The following is a 15,530-nucleotide window of genomic DNA, read 5'->3' as shown; positions in this document are numbered from 1 at the left end:
CACAAGCTTTGCTTGAGGTTTATTGCCTAATAAATATTCAGCGTGATTTGGGTGTAATCTTATCTAGATCATTTTCGGTAATGCTTGGTTTATTTGAAAACAGTGGATTATTTCCGCTTGTGTTGTTGTTGCTGAGAAGAAGCCCTGAAGGGGTGATCATTTTACCCTCATTTTCCTTATATGGGAAGTGGCCGCTCCGGTACTGTCGGGCTGTTTACTGCGCGAGTTAAAATCTAGGTGTGTGCATGCTGCGCCTGAGTTGCCTGCCCTCTCTGGCATCGCGTTCTGCTTCCTTTGGATAATACCGAGCCTTCTCCATGGAGCTATTTCTCACATCCTGCTGCTCGATTTCCAACGTAGGTTTGAACTGCGCGCAAGGTGAGTTTAATGGTGAGGTTGTTAGATTAAATCTTGGTTGGGGTTTTAAAGACTTTCTCAATTGCCGGGGGTGAACTTGACACTGCGCGGCAAAAAAAAAGTGTTGAAAGCATTCGAAGTTTCTGTGCTATGTTTGGGAAGAATCGGGTTTCAAGACGGATAGCAAATTGCTACAAGGTTTTAAATACACGTCCAGTCGTCAGTCTGGCTTCAGATAGGATTCATTTACTCGGAGGTCTTTTTTTGTTTCTAGTCGTTAGCTATAGAGTAATGGTGCTAGGATAGATCGCGTTTATAACATTTTTGGGGGATAGAGGCTGGCAATATTGTCGTGACAAAGCAGCAAGTCACGCGGGGAGAATTCAAGATTGTACAATGTCATTTCCTGTACACAAATGTAAGGAGAACGAAATAATTGCTACTCCGGATCCAATGCAGTGGTGGAATCGGCAAGTGTTTTCGAGGGCGAGAGCGGACTACACGAAGGCTGAAATGGTGCACAGAGTTAATACACTGGGATTGACGAGAGAGCCAGCAACTGCTTGCTACAGTATCCGTTTAAGTGGTCAATATATTAGAATAAACCATGAACAACAGGTTCAATTCTATGGCAACACGTTTTTTAGGTGACAATATTAAGTCCAACTATTACACTTGTTACATCCAACCCCAATCTCCTTCTTAATTTCCACTTCCCTCAGTTCCAATGTTCTTCATATCATAGGGTCTGGAGTCTGGTGTATTTACCCTCTCCTCCTGCCCCCGCCCCCCAGCCTCTGCAAACCTGCTATGAAACCATATACAGCGAGGTGCACATAACCAGACTCCCTCTCGCCTCCCCCTTCTGCGTGACCTGCATACCGCATCTCCCAACCATGTTATGCGTCAAGACTAACACATACAAAATGCTGGAGGAACTCGGCAGGTCAGGCAGCATCCATGGAAAGGAATATAAATAGTCGACGTTTCGGTTCAGGCCGAGACCCTTTTCCGTGGATGCTGCCTGACCTGCTGAGTTCCTCCAGCATTTTGCATGTGTTACTCTAGATTTCCTGCATCTGCAGAATCTCGTGTGTTTATGCGCCAAGACTGAAGTGCAAGGGAGACTGCAGGTGAAGTCTGCGAAAAAACCATTGGTCCGAACGGTGTGTGGCTTAGCCCTGACAGAAACCTCTTCCTTTTCTGCTTCTGACAATTTTAAGTAAACAGTTGTCTACCCAAATTACAGCTCAGAGAAACCCACCATGCAGACCCAATAAGGTACTTTCCTACATACTTCAGTTAACCACTGCTCCACATCCCATTCTCACCACCCAAGAACAGCAACGTCCAAGTAGAGCGGCCGTTACAGAGCAGTCGATTTTATGTATCTGTTCAGCATAGTCCAAAGATCATAGGACTAGGAAGTATATTGATGTTCTAAATCTTATTCTTTGTGTCACGGAGGTTAAAGACAGGACCAAATCTAATGCCAAAGCCCGATTAAAAATACACCAAAAAATGTTACTGTAAACGCGCCAACTGAACGAAAATATAAACTGACATTTTGAATTCAAAACCTTCGCCAGAACTAAAGTAAGTTATTCTATATCTTTTCTTTGCATTCGATAAACTCATTAAACCCGAGTCTGTGTTTCTAGTTTAGATATAGTTGTAACCTGAGTCCCAACAATGGCAAGCCACACTCTCAAGAAGCGTTGAGGGGGCTCTAAGTCATTTTCTCTCGTCTCTACCAGCATTGCTAAATTTACTTTGCAATCTATTTATAATTCGGTAATTCTTTATTAACACAACTGGCATTCATATTACAGTACTTTCGTTTTCTGAGGTGGCAATTATAATCAACAGATATTCTCTTGTGTCCAAGAATCGTTCCATATTGGACCGGTTCTTGTCTACAAGAGTAAGAGCGAGCTGGTAAGCAAATCTGCAAGCAAAATAGTGCGTTTGGGGCTGATCAAAAAGTTATTTGTTATCGAAATGACTACCTCATGAACTGGCGAGATCTCTCAAGCACGTCCATCTGATCGGAACATTGACCACTGAGCAACATTTCCACACCTGGCGCGAAACGCCACAAAGCGCATTGTTTGGCTTAATTGAAAAATAAATTCGCGAACTGAGACGGGCCCTCTGATCCTGAATTTCTGGAGAAATCAGCACCTTTCTTCAATGGCAGTACAGGATGCGGCAGCTTCATTTAGCTCTTAGTAGTTGTGCAATGGTTTGTTAAATTGTAGTTTAGAGCAAAGACTTCCGTTGTGATAGACATGATGAGCTATCGTTTATTTCAGCAGGAGGTTAAAATTAATCGTTAGCTCTCGATAGGGATAAAAACATTCAGTACCTCTGTGACTTTACTGAATTTTGCCGTTTATAATTAATCGCCAAGTTGAATGGCTTGCATTCGAAACAAAATTTTCTGAGGTGACTATTTTTTTCAATTTGGAGATGTCAGAGTTCACTTCACGATCTCTACGTGAATCTTCACGAATTCATTGTATGCTAATTCCAGCGAACACCAAAAGTACAATAAACCTTATGTATTTCACCTGTGCAAAACAAAGGAACTTCGTCTTCTTTCAAGTTAGTCTCCTTTAAAAACAGAATTATACCGCTAATTGACATATTTATTAAATCATCCAGCGCTTGTATATTTAAGATTTTTGTTTTGCACATTACCGATGAAAATTAGGGTTGTTGTAAGATTACGAGCGAACTCTTCTGGTACTCTGATATTTACTGCTAAGGTGCCTGTGGATGGTTCCCTTGGAGTTCTCAACGACATAACCCGAAAACAGGATCAGGAGGACCGTGATGAAAATCAGGCAGTTCCATTAGTCCAACTGGGAACCATTCAATGCGCCTAGCGGTCTGACCATGAGCAGAGTCACTCCATGTAACAGCGTAGCTCATAAAGACAGAGAGAGAGAGAAGCTGGGCTGACTGTATAAAAGTTAGATCCGTTTCGTTGTTAATTCCAGCTGTTATATATTACAGAAAATTCACAATTTCCGAAAAATTGAGAATAAGATATAACTTGTTGTCTAGACTGTCCATCAAATGACAATTCAACGGAATTACTGACCTTTGCAAACAGTTTTCTGTAACTACCTTGTAATTCATTCATCTCAAGTCTTTGGTGTCCTGATATATTGCAGCAGAGCATTATAAAGTATTTACTAAAATAATAAACCCAGCGGCATAAATCACAGAAAGTTCTGTGTGGTGTGTGAGTGAGGAGATATATGCGTTGGTATAATATAAACTGGTATTTTCTTGATGTAAATCAACCTTAGTCATTTCCAAGTGGTCCCGTGAAGGTGAGCTCTTCGGCTCTGTCTGTCTCTCTTCCCGAAGGAAAGCATTCCCAGGTAGAGGAATATTCTAGCTCTTCATTCATTGTTTGGCTTACTTCTAATGAAAACTGCATTGCGTACGTTAGGACCCAAGGTACCCCCACCCCACCCCACCCCACCCCACAAAAGAAACTATAAAAAAAGGTATTCATTTTAAATAATCACAACCGATAACGTGAAACATCAATGCTTTTGCTGTTAAAAGCCAACATGAAAAAAAAGCGGGCGGGGGGGGGGATGTACACCAGAATCCCGAAGCAATTGGTACAGACCCGGTAGTAAGGTGCTTAAGCAAAGAAAACAGAAGGTGAGCCTTTTTTTGTTATTCAGCTCTGGGCTGGGTCTTTGTCTGAGAGCGCTACTGATCATATCTAATTGAGCCAGATTCAAAGTCTGACCGGGTATTGATCAAGAGAAAAGGAAGAGGGGGAGGGGAGGGAGTTGGCGGGGGGGGGGGAGTAGGGGATTGCAGTGGAATTTATCAGTGCCTTCTGCTAGTAGTCATTTCGGGCTTTGCTGGAAGCTGGCCCGGATCCCTTGGGTCTTAGAGAGAGTTGTGCAAGTCTCGTTTGGGACACTGCCTCGCAGACTGAGAGCAGCATCTAACAGCAGGAGCAGTCAGTGTACATAAACTACTCTGCCAGGGACTAGTTTAAAAATGCACTTCAGATAGCCTAAAGCAGAACTAAGATGTCATGGAAATAAAGACCTTCATCTTCATTATGAGAGCAGCTTTGTAGAACTCGAGTAGCCAAGCCCACTAGAAGTCAGGAGGGAAACCCTGAAGAATCCATCAACACACGAATCGGTGCTGGGACCGCGAGCGTGCTCCCGCTGCTGTTAAATTGTGTGGAACAGACTAGCCGCTCTCAGACCGTCGACAGTTCTACAGAATAGCAACAGCTGCAGGGTTAGACTTTCTGCCTTGGAGACACGGAGGAACACCGGCCCGAGCAGTGGTGGGTAAGCTCGCTCTCGCCTCATGTTGCGCGCGGCGTCGTACATCTTGGCTTCGTGTAAAATGCATTTTAACAACTAAGAATCTTTTGTAAAACGAGTGGTACCAGTGGTTTTCTGCGTTAACCTCAGCTGCATCTCCGCAGATTATACTGAAAAGATACAAACGTGCTGGGGTTCAGAACAGCTACAGAGTGGGGTTTATTTACCGAAGTCCGAAACACAATTATCTTCAAGCTCTTGTATGACGGGGGGTAATTACAGTAAATGGGAGGCGATTTCGGCAACAGAATTATGAAATTGTACTTTCGTGCGCGACCGTTCACGCTGGCGTGAAAACCAGAGCGGGACAAATAACCTACGAATCAGACTGAGAGTACATTAGATTGATTGAACGAGAGCAAAGATCCCTGTTAAATAATAGATAATGCAATTTGATTCTGGATCGTCAGATGTTGGCATTCATTTTTCGCCTTATTTATGATGCAAGTAGAGACATATGAGGCATGTAAAAAACTACAATTTTATAGCGATGTGGGAATTAAATAGAGCAAGGAAGAGAACGAACTGTGTAAGAGTGATTCTTATGCTAAAATATTCGTACTTTTTGTTAGTGGAATATCAATGTTGTCATTGTTTCGCCTGACGAGAACGACCGGCAAAGCTGAATGTGGAAAGAAGTTGCGGAGTAGGGGTGTGTAGTGTTTGAGAGGTCTGTAGGATTCCTACTGATATTGAACATAATCATAATGTTTGTCAAAATTGGCATGAAAAGGGCCAGAAACAAATTGTACTCATCTGCGAATTGCCCTAAGCCTAAGGAGACTTTACAGACCTTAGTGTCCAAGTTCTATTTCGGTTACAAAATATGTTCTATAAAAATGTTAGCAATTTTATTTATTAATATTAAATCCTTAATTTTCATGAATAATTTATTTTTAAAAATGAATATTTTTTTCGGCCCCCTTTCTCTCAGGTATAAAGCCCGACTATCTAAATATCTTAGAGGACTAGAATATTTCAAAAGTTTTATTTCACAATGATTTCTGGGGCATTATAGTTCTATCATGAAATATGAAGAAAAACGATTGTATTTTTTAAAAATGTAGATTAGTGCTGGATCAAAGTTCAAAGTACATTTATTATCAAAGTATGTATACTATATACAACCTTGAGATTCGTCTCCTTACAGGCAGCCACAAAACTAAGAAACCAAATAGAACCCATTAAAAAATAATACCATCCAACACCCATGTGCTTAAAACATATGAACAAAATGAGAAATAGTATCTGTAGTTTCAAAGTAAATCAATTTTTAATTACAAAGGCAATGTATAACGCTTTAAACTAAACAAATAACAAAGACCTTCTCAATTGGACCAAAAAGATTTTCCTGCATCTCAAAATTGTTATACAAATGTCATCTGTCAATCTGCTGAAGATATAATCAGAATTTAATGCTAAAAATAATTAGAATTGGGACTTAAGGTGTAGTTGCTTGATTAATATGTAAAGAGGCAAGCAATAGTGTGATATTGCATCTGAGATTATTTTATTTAAATATATTTTAGGCAAACTGTTATTCGACATTCTGGATTCTATGTAAGGAAGGAAAAATGAACAATCTTTAAATATGTTCTTTTGGTGTCCTGAACCTGCGTCTATAGCCAGTACATTGCAAATGACTTCTTGGCAATCCTCATTTTTAATGTCCCTGGCAAACCTATAGGAATTTAAAACAACTCAATTTAGCAAGAGACTTTAGCCAAAAAAACAACTTATAAAATTATTTTACTTATACCTTAAATTAAGATGTAACACTTTTGAATTATAAATGAACATCCCAACATAAAATTTAGAGTTAGGAAAAAATATGTACTGGACCTACAGTGGTTGAAAAAGGTTCCAAAAATAATATATGAATTCTACGGAGTTTAAGTTTAATCAGGTTTCTTATAAAGTGAGAGAGGGTCAGAGGCAGAAGGCTTGTTCAGCTTATTAAGCTTTGTTTAAGGAGCCTCACTTCAAATCATGTAGGCTCACTGATCAGCATACAAATTTTTTAACGTTGCAATTTCAACTATAGCGAGGATGATAACAACAAAATTGTGATTGCTTTGGAAAAAGATGTGACTAATCGTGATGGTAATTTTATCTGGTCAGAGTTTGGTGACAATATAAGAAGCAGACAAGGAAATACAGGGTTTTATCTACCAACAAAAAAAAGTAGTAAGTTAAGCTATAGAAGATGCTTGTGAAGGTCCTAGTCTTTTATAAAAAAGAGGTTTTAAATGTTCAGCAAACACTGAGCTGCTGACAGAGGAGGAAACTGAAAAACTGGGGCATGGCTTTGCAGCTTTTAGTTTGTTTGCTACACTCCTTAGCTGAAAGATTCACTCAGAGGACAATCAAAATACAGATAGTCCGGCAAAGACAAAGGGACTCTTCTTTCCTTCCTGACTGATCACACTGCTACTAATGGATTTCCACCAACACCCTCTACTAGTCAGGCGAATGAAGATAAACCAGATTTAGGTGACAAATAATTATAATGGTGTCTTAATGACAGTGAAAAAGGGTTCTGTTGTGCTGAGCCTTTGCCCTGAGTTAGCTGCTGTGCTCTTTACTCAGGGCTCTACTGAAATAGTAGCACTTGGCTACCTAACGAGCCATTGGACTGAAAATACAGAAAAGATTATAAGCAGAACTCAGCATTTCAGTTCATCCTTCCATTTACAATTTAATGATTTCTCTTAAGAAATATCACAGACTGATATGGGTGACAATAACATCAGTACTTGAATTAGTAACTACTCTGCTAACAAGAAAATAGTATTAGAAAGGATGAAATGACAATGTGTTTTTAAAATGATAATAAGCACCACGATTACAGGAATTTATATTCCTCATGAAGTTAGTATTGAGGATAACTAAACTTATACAATGCCAAATTCATTCAGTAGGTAGGGAATATGTACTTATCATGTTTATTGGATGCAGAAATAACACAGAGACTAATATCAGCCTCTTTTCCCTGATCTTTCTACTATGTTCTGAGTTATCCTGGGGTGTACTGATAGACAGAGAAATAATTATTTTGGATTTCATCTCTGGAATAATGTTGGGAACTTTAAACTGCATAATTTAATTTTGTGATTTTAAGAAGTGATTGACATGATTGTGCACATTTGATTGAAATTGCAGTAAATAAAAGCAATACTGTAATTTCTATCTTTGTTATTTGGGGTAAATTATGGTTTAAACTGTTTACTTCAATAAACACTTCTGATACAATTTTTAATGAAATAACATACCTATTATACGATTATTTCATCTTTGTGGAACTTAATTATGCTGCAGTGGTACAGGTGTGTTGCATTTTAGCAGGATTACATACATAAAATCCAGCTTGAATGTAATTGTTCTATTTCTGAATGTACAGAGAGTTGTGCAGTGAATGTGTTATAATTCAACTTACCTTTATAATTTCAGTGCCTTTCTGGAGCTTAGTTTCCATGATCCAGAACTCTGCAGTATAAGTACTTCCATGTGTGCTTATAAAATGTATATATGCTCTTCAATCATATTTTATTTGAGCTATTTTTGTAAAGGATTAGACACAGCCATTTTCCTTTACATCACTGGAGTTCAATAGAAAATTCAGCTTTGCACTTAACAATTACTTTTTATCCCCCCCAAACCTTGTGGGCATGCAGAATTTCATAGTGTTTTAAATCTTCTGCCAAAATTTGCCATGAAGACTGACCACTCTCGTACTCAGCACAATGCTCATTGGTTCTCTTTTTGGGATGTATTATAATAATTAATAAATAGAGATACTGCTTCATGCACACACGAACCACTCCAAATAACACATGAGCAATGGAGCCTTAAGCAGAATAGAATGCCACGTCAATCTGTAACATGAATTTCATATCTAACTTCTTGCAATGTATCTTTAACTCCATTTGAGCATAAGTAAACATGAAATGGAATTTCATTAAAAATACACATTATTAAAATTGTTCAGAATATTACTGTGCACTGAAAGTGAGGTGTTATTCGGCATGTAAGTTATTGTACATAGTTGCTAGTAAGCATATTAATAACAGCATGGTTAAGGAAATATCTTACACATAACACAAATATGTGCATGATGGAGAAATATTCTAATTTCAAAATGCATAGATCCCTGTATTCATGGAAGGATACACAATAATTAAATAAATAACTTAATTAGCATGCACCCTGTCCTACAATAGTGACCAGTAACTTCACATAAACTGCCTCTGGTGTATTTATTACCAGTGAAAACAGCATCATTTCCCACAGGGTATAAAGTACACTGCACGTCACATATAATTAAATGTAACTACTACATATCACATGTATTTATTATGTAACTACCATATATCACACGTATTTAATATGTAAACCTAAAAATACAGCCACAGTAATAACTAAGCACTCTTAAGCATTTACAGTTAAAGTAAAATACTAAGAAACTTTATTGTCACCAAACAATTGATACTAGAGTGTATAATCATCACAGCGATATTTGATTCTGCAAAACCTTGTATTAATTGACTGTTTATTTGTGAATGTAAATATTTAAATTTTTAGCCACCAGCAAATGAGTGCTTGAATATATAATTATTGCCCCCTGAACATAAGCTCTTTTATGCTCTTTTAATGACTTGCTTTCTGCTTGGAACTAATATGGCACCTCTTAGTTTGCTACAATAAATTGCTATGTAAATGCAGCATAATAGTAACACTGCACGTGAATGTATTGACATGTGTACAATATATAAATGCACTAAATGCATCTGATGTACAAAGTCAGTATTAGGATATCCAAATTGAAACCAAACATACTTGCATGTATATCAATAGTTAATAACAAAAGCTGCATTGAAAATAATTAATTATGATGTGAAAAAACTTACAGAATTACACTGTTTATAATGAACATGGAAAAACTTGTTGCATTGTAAATGAATTACTTGTGTGTGTGTAAGCACATTGAGAAAAATATTGTATAGCTTGTTATATATTTAAATAAACCAGCACAAACAGCCGAGGATGGAATATTTTAGTTATGAAGAGAGACTGGAAAGTCCATGTCTGTTTCTCTTGAGCAGAAGTGGTTAAGAACAGACATGCTTATAGGTGTATAAAGTTAGCTTATATTCACCTTTACTCTTGCCCCGCCACCTTCCCAAGTCCTGATGCAGGGTTTTGACCTAAAATATCAGCCATTCCTTTTGCGTCTACAGATACTGCTTGACCCACTGAGTTATTCCAGGAGTTCACTTTTTGCTGCAGGATATAAGAAGTATCTAAACAATGACCTGAATTGCATAGAGAACCCTAGGATGGATTAATTCTGCTCCTTTGTCTTATGGCCTTGTGGTCTTATAAATAGCTAAACCATAGACTAAGAGCAGGAGCAAGCTAGTTATTTCATTTGATCTCAGCTGATCTGACCCAAGCCTAAATTTCTCTTTTGTGATAGTTACATATGGCTCATAATTCCTTAATCATTCAAAAAAATTAGCTATCTCCTCTTTAAAAAAACAATGATCTATCCTTCACAATTCTCTTGGGCTGAGGTTTCCAAAGATTCACCACAGTCTGCAAGGAGAAATCCCTGAACAGTTTCAAATGACTGGCTCCCTAATCTTTTAAATTATGCTCCTCCTACAAGGCACCCCATCAGTGGAAACATCTCTACATCTATCTATTCGTGACCCTTTAGGATCTCATTCTTCTAACTCCAAAGGAGGGACTGTAGGTCTGATTAGACAAGCTTCTAATCCCAGACATTGTCATTGCGAAACTTTTCTGGATTACTTCCAATGCTGGAATTATCTTTATTTAAATACGAGGACCAAACATATACTGTACATATACTAATGATGTGGCCTCAACAACCCTCTGTTCATTTGTAAAAATACTTCTCTAATTTTAAAATCCTACCACCTATGCACAATGGCCAATTGTCTTCTTAGTTACTTGCTACATCTGCATACAAATATTTTGGGTTTTATACATAAGAACACTTAGATGCCTCTGTGCTTCACTCATCTTCAAGATTTCTTCATTTAGAGAGTAGTCTTCCCTTTGATTCCTCTTTCTGAAGTGCATGATCTTACACTTTGCTGCACTCCATTTTTCAAGTTTTGTCCACTGACGTAAACAATCTATGTTGCAGAGCTGGAAAATCCTCATTGTATAACTTCCTCTCATCTATTTTCATGTCATCAGCAAACTTGGACACCTCTCACTCTTCCCCTTCCTCTACTTCACTACTATAATTAGGGGTCAAGGACTGATTCTTGGGACACTATTAATTATGTATTTCCGATCCAAAAAAGACTCATTTACTGTATATTAACTCTCTGTATGATAATTAGTCTTCCATTCATGTTAATCAACACATCTTTCACTATCTCAATCTCTTGTGCGAAGTATGATTATATTAAACTGGTTTATATTTGTCACATATGGAGATGAGGAGGAATTTCTTTAGCTGGAGAGTAAGTGGTGAATCTGTAGAATTCGTTACCACAAGCAGCTGTGGAGGCCATGTCTTTATGTCTATTTAAGGCAGAGTTTGAACCATTCTTGATTGGTCAGGGCATGAAGGGATACGGAGAGAAGGCGGGAGATTGGGGCTGAGAGAGAGGAAAATTGGATCAGACATGATGAAATGACGGAGCAGACTCGATGGGCCAAATGCCTAATTCGACTCCTATATCTTATGGTCTTATGGTCTTGCATTGGGTTACAGTGTTTTCCATGCAGAGTATTTCAATATAACATTACATTGAGGTTAATAGAATGAAGAATACTGTGCTACATTGGCAGAGAAAGAGCAGTGCAGGCAGACAATGAGGCAAAGGCCATAATGAGCTAGATAGTGAAATCAAGAGTCCACCTTATTGTACTAGGGGAACATTCAAGAAGTTAGTAATGGGTATTTAATGATCTCATAGAATTGGATAGATTTATTGAATATCTGGGACTGGATAAAAGCCATTAGCTAAGTAAAATGGAGTTTATGATTCTTTTTCAAATTACATTGAAGGGGTTGATGATTATTTATTGAGCACATTGATGTGCAATTAAAGACAGTTCATGCTTGCTAAGTGCATCAGAACTGGTGAAAGCACTTCACATTTAATAAATGTATATCAGCAGGTGCAAAATTGCACTCAGAGTTGAGACAGTCTCCTATTTCCTTTCACCAATTAAATGGCTGTATGCAGATTGTCTGGAGAAAGCCCAGAGACTCCTGAACTTTACGTCGTTGTCATCTGCCACAATTAATTTCTGGCCATCTGTCAGACTAAGTATGCTCCAGATAGATGTTTCTATGTTTGTGCCTCAAGGACCCTATTAGTTAGAATACTTGATATTGAACTGGTTTCCAGTGAAATAAAATGTATGTAGCCAAAACGAGTTAGTTTTTGAAAAAGAGAAGCCAAAATTCCTGGTAGACTGCGCATTCTCGGAACTTCAATTAGGTACAAACTGCCTTGATAAATGTTGTGGCTGTGTACAGAGTTTAAATTCTCAAACAGTGAGGTCAGATTGAATTACAGCAAGGAATATTTTTTTTTGTGTAATAAAGATTTGATAACTTAAACATAGTGGACTAGTTTTCATGAACCACATGCACAAGATGGAAAAAAAGTAAATTGTCATTTTAATGCATTAATATTGGTCCAGGATATATTGGAGAAGTGCTTCTTCTACGTGGTACCATCTGCTAGATGTCCATTACACCATCCTTAAACTAGGAGAAAAACGTTTATACTGCAAGTGGCTAGGTGGCGTGAGGTGGTAATGGGGAAGCAAGGTCAACAGAACATCTGTGACTTTGATGACTTATGGGATCAACTACTCCTCTTAAGCAAAGAAATTTAAAGATAGTGAAGGCAACAGAGGATGGAGAAGGAGAAAACATGGATAGCATCCAATTAAAAAGGAAGGCCGTCAAAGGAAAGATTGGAAAGAAAGGGAATAGTAACAGAAGGGAAACATGTGATAAAGGAGAAGGAAAAATAAGACAGAAGATGTTACAGCTTTAAAAAATACATAGGATCGATTTACCACTTGTAAAATCGAGACTCCATGGTTTCATTTGCTCTCTTTCTGAGCCTCTGAATGGCATTGCAAGGACATAAATCTCATCTTTAAAACAGTACTTATGTTGTTAACTACCAGCCTTGACTTCCTGCACAGAGGTTGATTTCTTTAATGGTGCAAATACAGTGATTTCTTGAAACAGATGTGGTGTTGACATTGATCTCCGGATTTTGCAACACTAATAGAGAGGTGACTCAGCCAACAGCTCACCATGAATTGCTATTTTCTTTTATGCTATAATGTTGGAATACACATTTATCACACTATTATTTCCTTGTTAAATTCTGGACCATTTATCAGGAAAATGTTTGAATACAATGGAAAATTTTTACTAATGACTATGAATGTAAATGATATACAAAGAGGCTTACAACTTGAATTGTGTATCAGACATGGCAGGAGCTGGCATTTTGAATTCCCATGCAATGATCATTATAGCAGCAAGTTCTTTGAGCTATGGACAATGGAGGTTCTAGAAGATAAACTACTTAGAATATTCGACAATTTTTTTTGTTTTTTTTTTCAAATAACCTCTCTTCTGATTTCAATTTATTGCCTAATAACTTTGTGAATAATTTACTGTGTATATTTAGTTACAAGGGAATCATAAAATAGTTGGCTAACATCGGTATCCAGCCATAACACAACATATTATTAACACTCACTTAAAAAGGACAAAGCATAATACAGTCTGTATTTTCTACTTTTCTTTTACTATTTTAAAATACCACATTATTAATAAATGGTAAAAGTAAAAACAGAAAATAAAGGAAACAGTGGTCTAGGTAGCCTATGCAGAGGGAGAAACAGAGTTAATTCTTCAAGTCGATATACTTTTAAACTGTTAAGTTTAATGTAGTAAAGAGTCAGGAAATAAGGTTAAGTCATGTCTGTTAGTTTTTTTTGAGTAAGTGGCTGATAGAATGGGTATTATACAGTTTTGAGAAGGTGTTTCCTAGGATGGCAGAGATATCTTGATATATCTAAGGTGTATGGTATTACATTCTAACAGTGACATGCAAAAAAAAATGCGTAAAATGCTGGAAAACTTACCAAGTCAGATGGTATTTGTTGAGAGAGAAAAACAGGGTTAATGTTTAAGGTCATTAATTTTGAAGAGGAAGTTGGCTAAGTGACAGAGAATACAGACTAGTGGTTAATGGACAAATACATCCCAACATTTTTTTAAAAGTACATTAACCACTGCTCGTCTGGATCTGGCACTAAGGACACAACATGAAAATTGGCATAAATAAGAAAGAAGAATGTAAGTGCCTTAAGGAGGATATAAACAACTTTGTAGATTGGGAAGATAAATGCCAGATGAAATTCAATATGGAGAAATGTAGAGTGGTGCATTTTAGGAATAGCTAAAAGGATGGTTAAAACATGGTAAACGGGAAAACTTTGATGGGAATAATGATAAAGTGAAGCTTAGACGTTCAAGTACAGACAACAGAATATAGATGAATTTGTAATAAAGTATACATATATATCTTAGATTCTTCAATCATGGAATCAAGTTCAAAAGAAAAGACCCAATAAGTTGAGAAAAACAGGATGTAGAATGCTAAATATGAGAAAGTCTGCAGATGCTGGGAGTCTAAAGTAACACACAAAACACTGGAGGAATGCAGCAGGTCGGGCAGCATCCATGGAAAAGAGTAAACAGTCGACGTTTTGGGCTGAGACACTTCACTGAAGAGGATGTAGAAAGGATTCGGAGTGCATTTAATTTAGGAAGGATGATGGCACTATGGACAGGTCATAGAAGAAATTTACTGAGAAACTGGGGGCAAGATATTTTCTTTAAGTTTCACATGGATTCCTTCCATAAATGTGAAATCAATTTAGAAGAGATCTGATGTAGTTGTGAATATTAGAGTTATGAATAGTAGGCCATAAGGTCATAAGACATGAGAGCAGAATTCAGTCATTTGGCCCATTGAATCTGCTCAGCCATTCGATCATGGCTGATTTATTATCCCCCTCAACACCATTTTCCTGCCTTCCCCATAAACTTGACACCATGACTAATCAAGAACCTATCAATCACCACAGAAGCCATTCATCAGCCAATTTGATTCACTCCATGTGATATCAAAAAAGGACTGAAATTACTGGATACAGTGAAAGATAAGGCACCAGGCAGCATACCAGCTGTACTTCTAGCCAAGCGATTCTAGTAACTTGTAGCATTGCTATGTGCCTGAAGATGTGGAAGTTTGTCTAGATTTATTATAAAAAGCAGCACAGATTCAACAGAGCACACAAAATGTTGGAGAAACTCAGCAGGTTAGGCAGCATCTATGGAAAAAAGAAAACAGTCATTTCAGGCCGAGACCTTTCTTTTACTCTTTTCCATAGATGCTGCCTAACCTGCTGAGTTTCTCCAGAATTTTGTGTGTGTTGAGTTGAATTTCCAGCATCTGCAGACTTTCTCATGTTTGTGATTTACAAATTCAACCCAACTGGTTATTACACAACCAGGCTACTCTCATTAATCAGTAAAATTATGAAATCTAATATCGACAATACTGTCAAGTGACACTCACCAATAGCCTACCTATCTCCACCTGGTTCAGACCACTCTACATCAGACCTCATCACACCTTGGTTGAAGGAGCTTAATTTCAGTGGTGGGCTAAGTCCCCGGCCTTGCAAGCAAGGCTGCACTTG

The 15,530-nt window shown here is 37.7% G+C and overlaps 1 protein-coding gene across 3 annotated transcripts in view; it reads left to right on the top strand.

The window, feature by feature from the left end:
• The first annotated feature begins 254 nt into the window (after positions 1-254).
• Positions 255-15,530, top strand: part of LOC134360234 (eyes absent homolog 1-like) — a 284,150-nt gene continuing 268,874 nt past the window's right edge. Inside the window, exon 1 of one of the 3 annotated variants that reach the window (XM_063074347.1) lies at positions 255-378. The gene's annotated coding sequence lies outside the window, so the exon portion shown is untranslated. Of the gene's footprint in view, positions 379-4,259; positions 4,701-15,530 lie in introns of those variants that run through there. The other 2 variants (XM_063074328.1, XM_063074337.1) reach the window with 2 other exon arrangements.

This window comes from Mobula hypostoma, chromosome 2 (genome assembly GCF_963921235.1).
Source record: "Mobula hypostoma chromosome 2, sMobHyp1.1, whole genome shotgun sequence".
Lineage (NCBI taxonomy): Eukaryota > Metazoa > Chordata > Chondrichthyes > Myliobatiformes > Myliobatidae > Mobula > Mobula hypostoma.
Note: the sequence above shows the minus strand (reverse complement) of the source record. Positions and strands in the feature narration are given on the sequence as shown.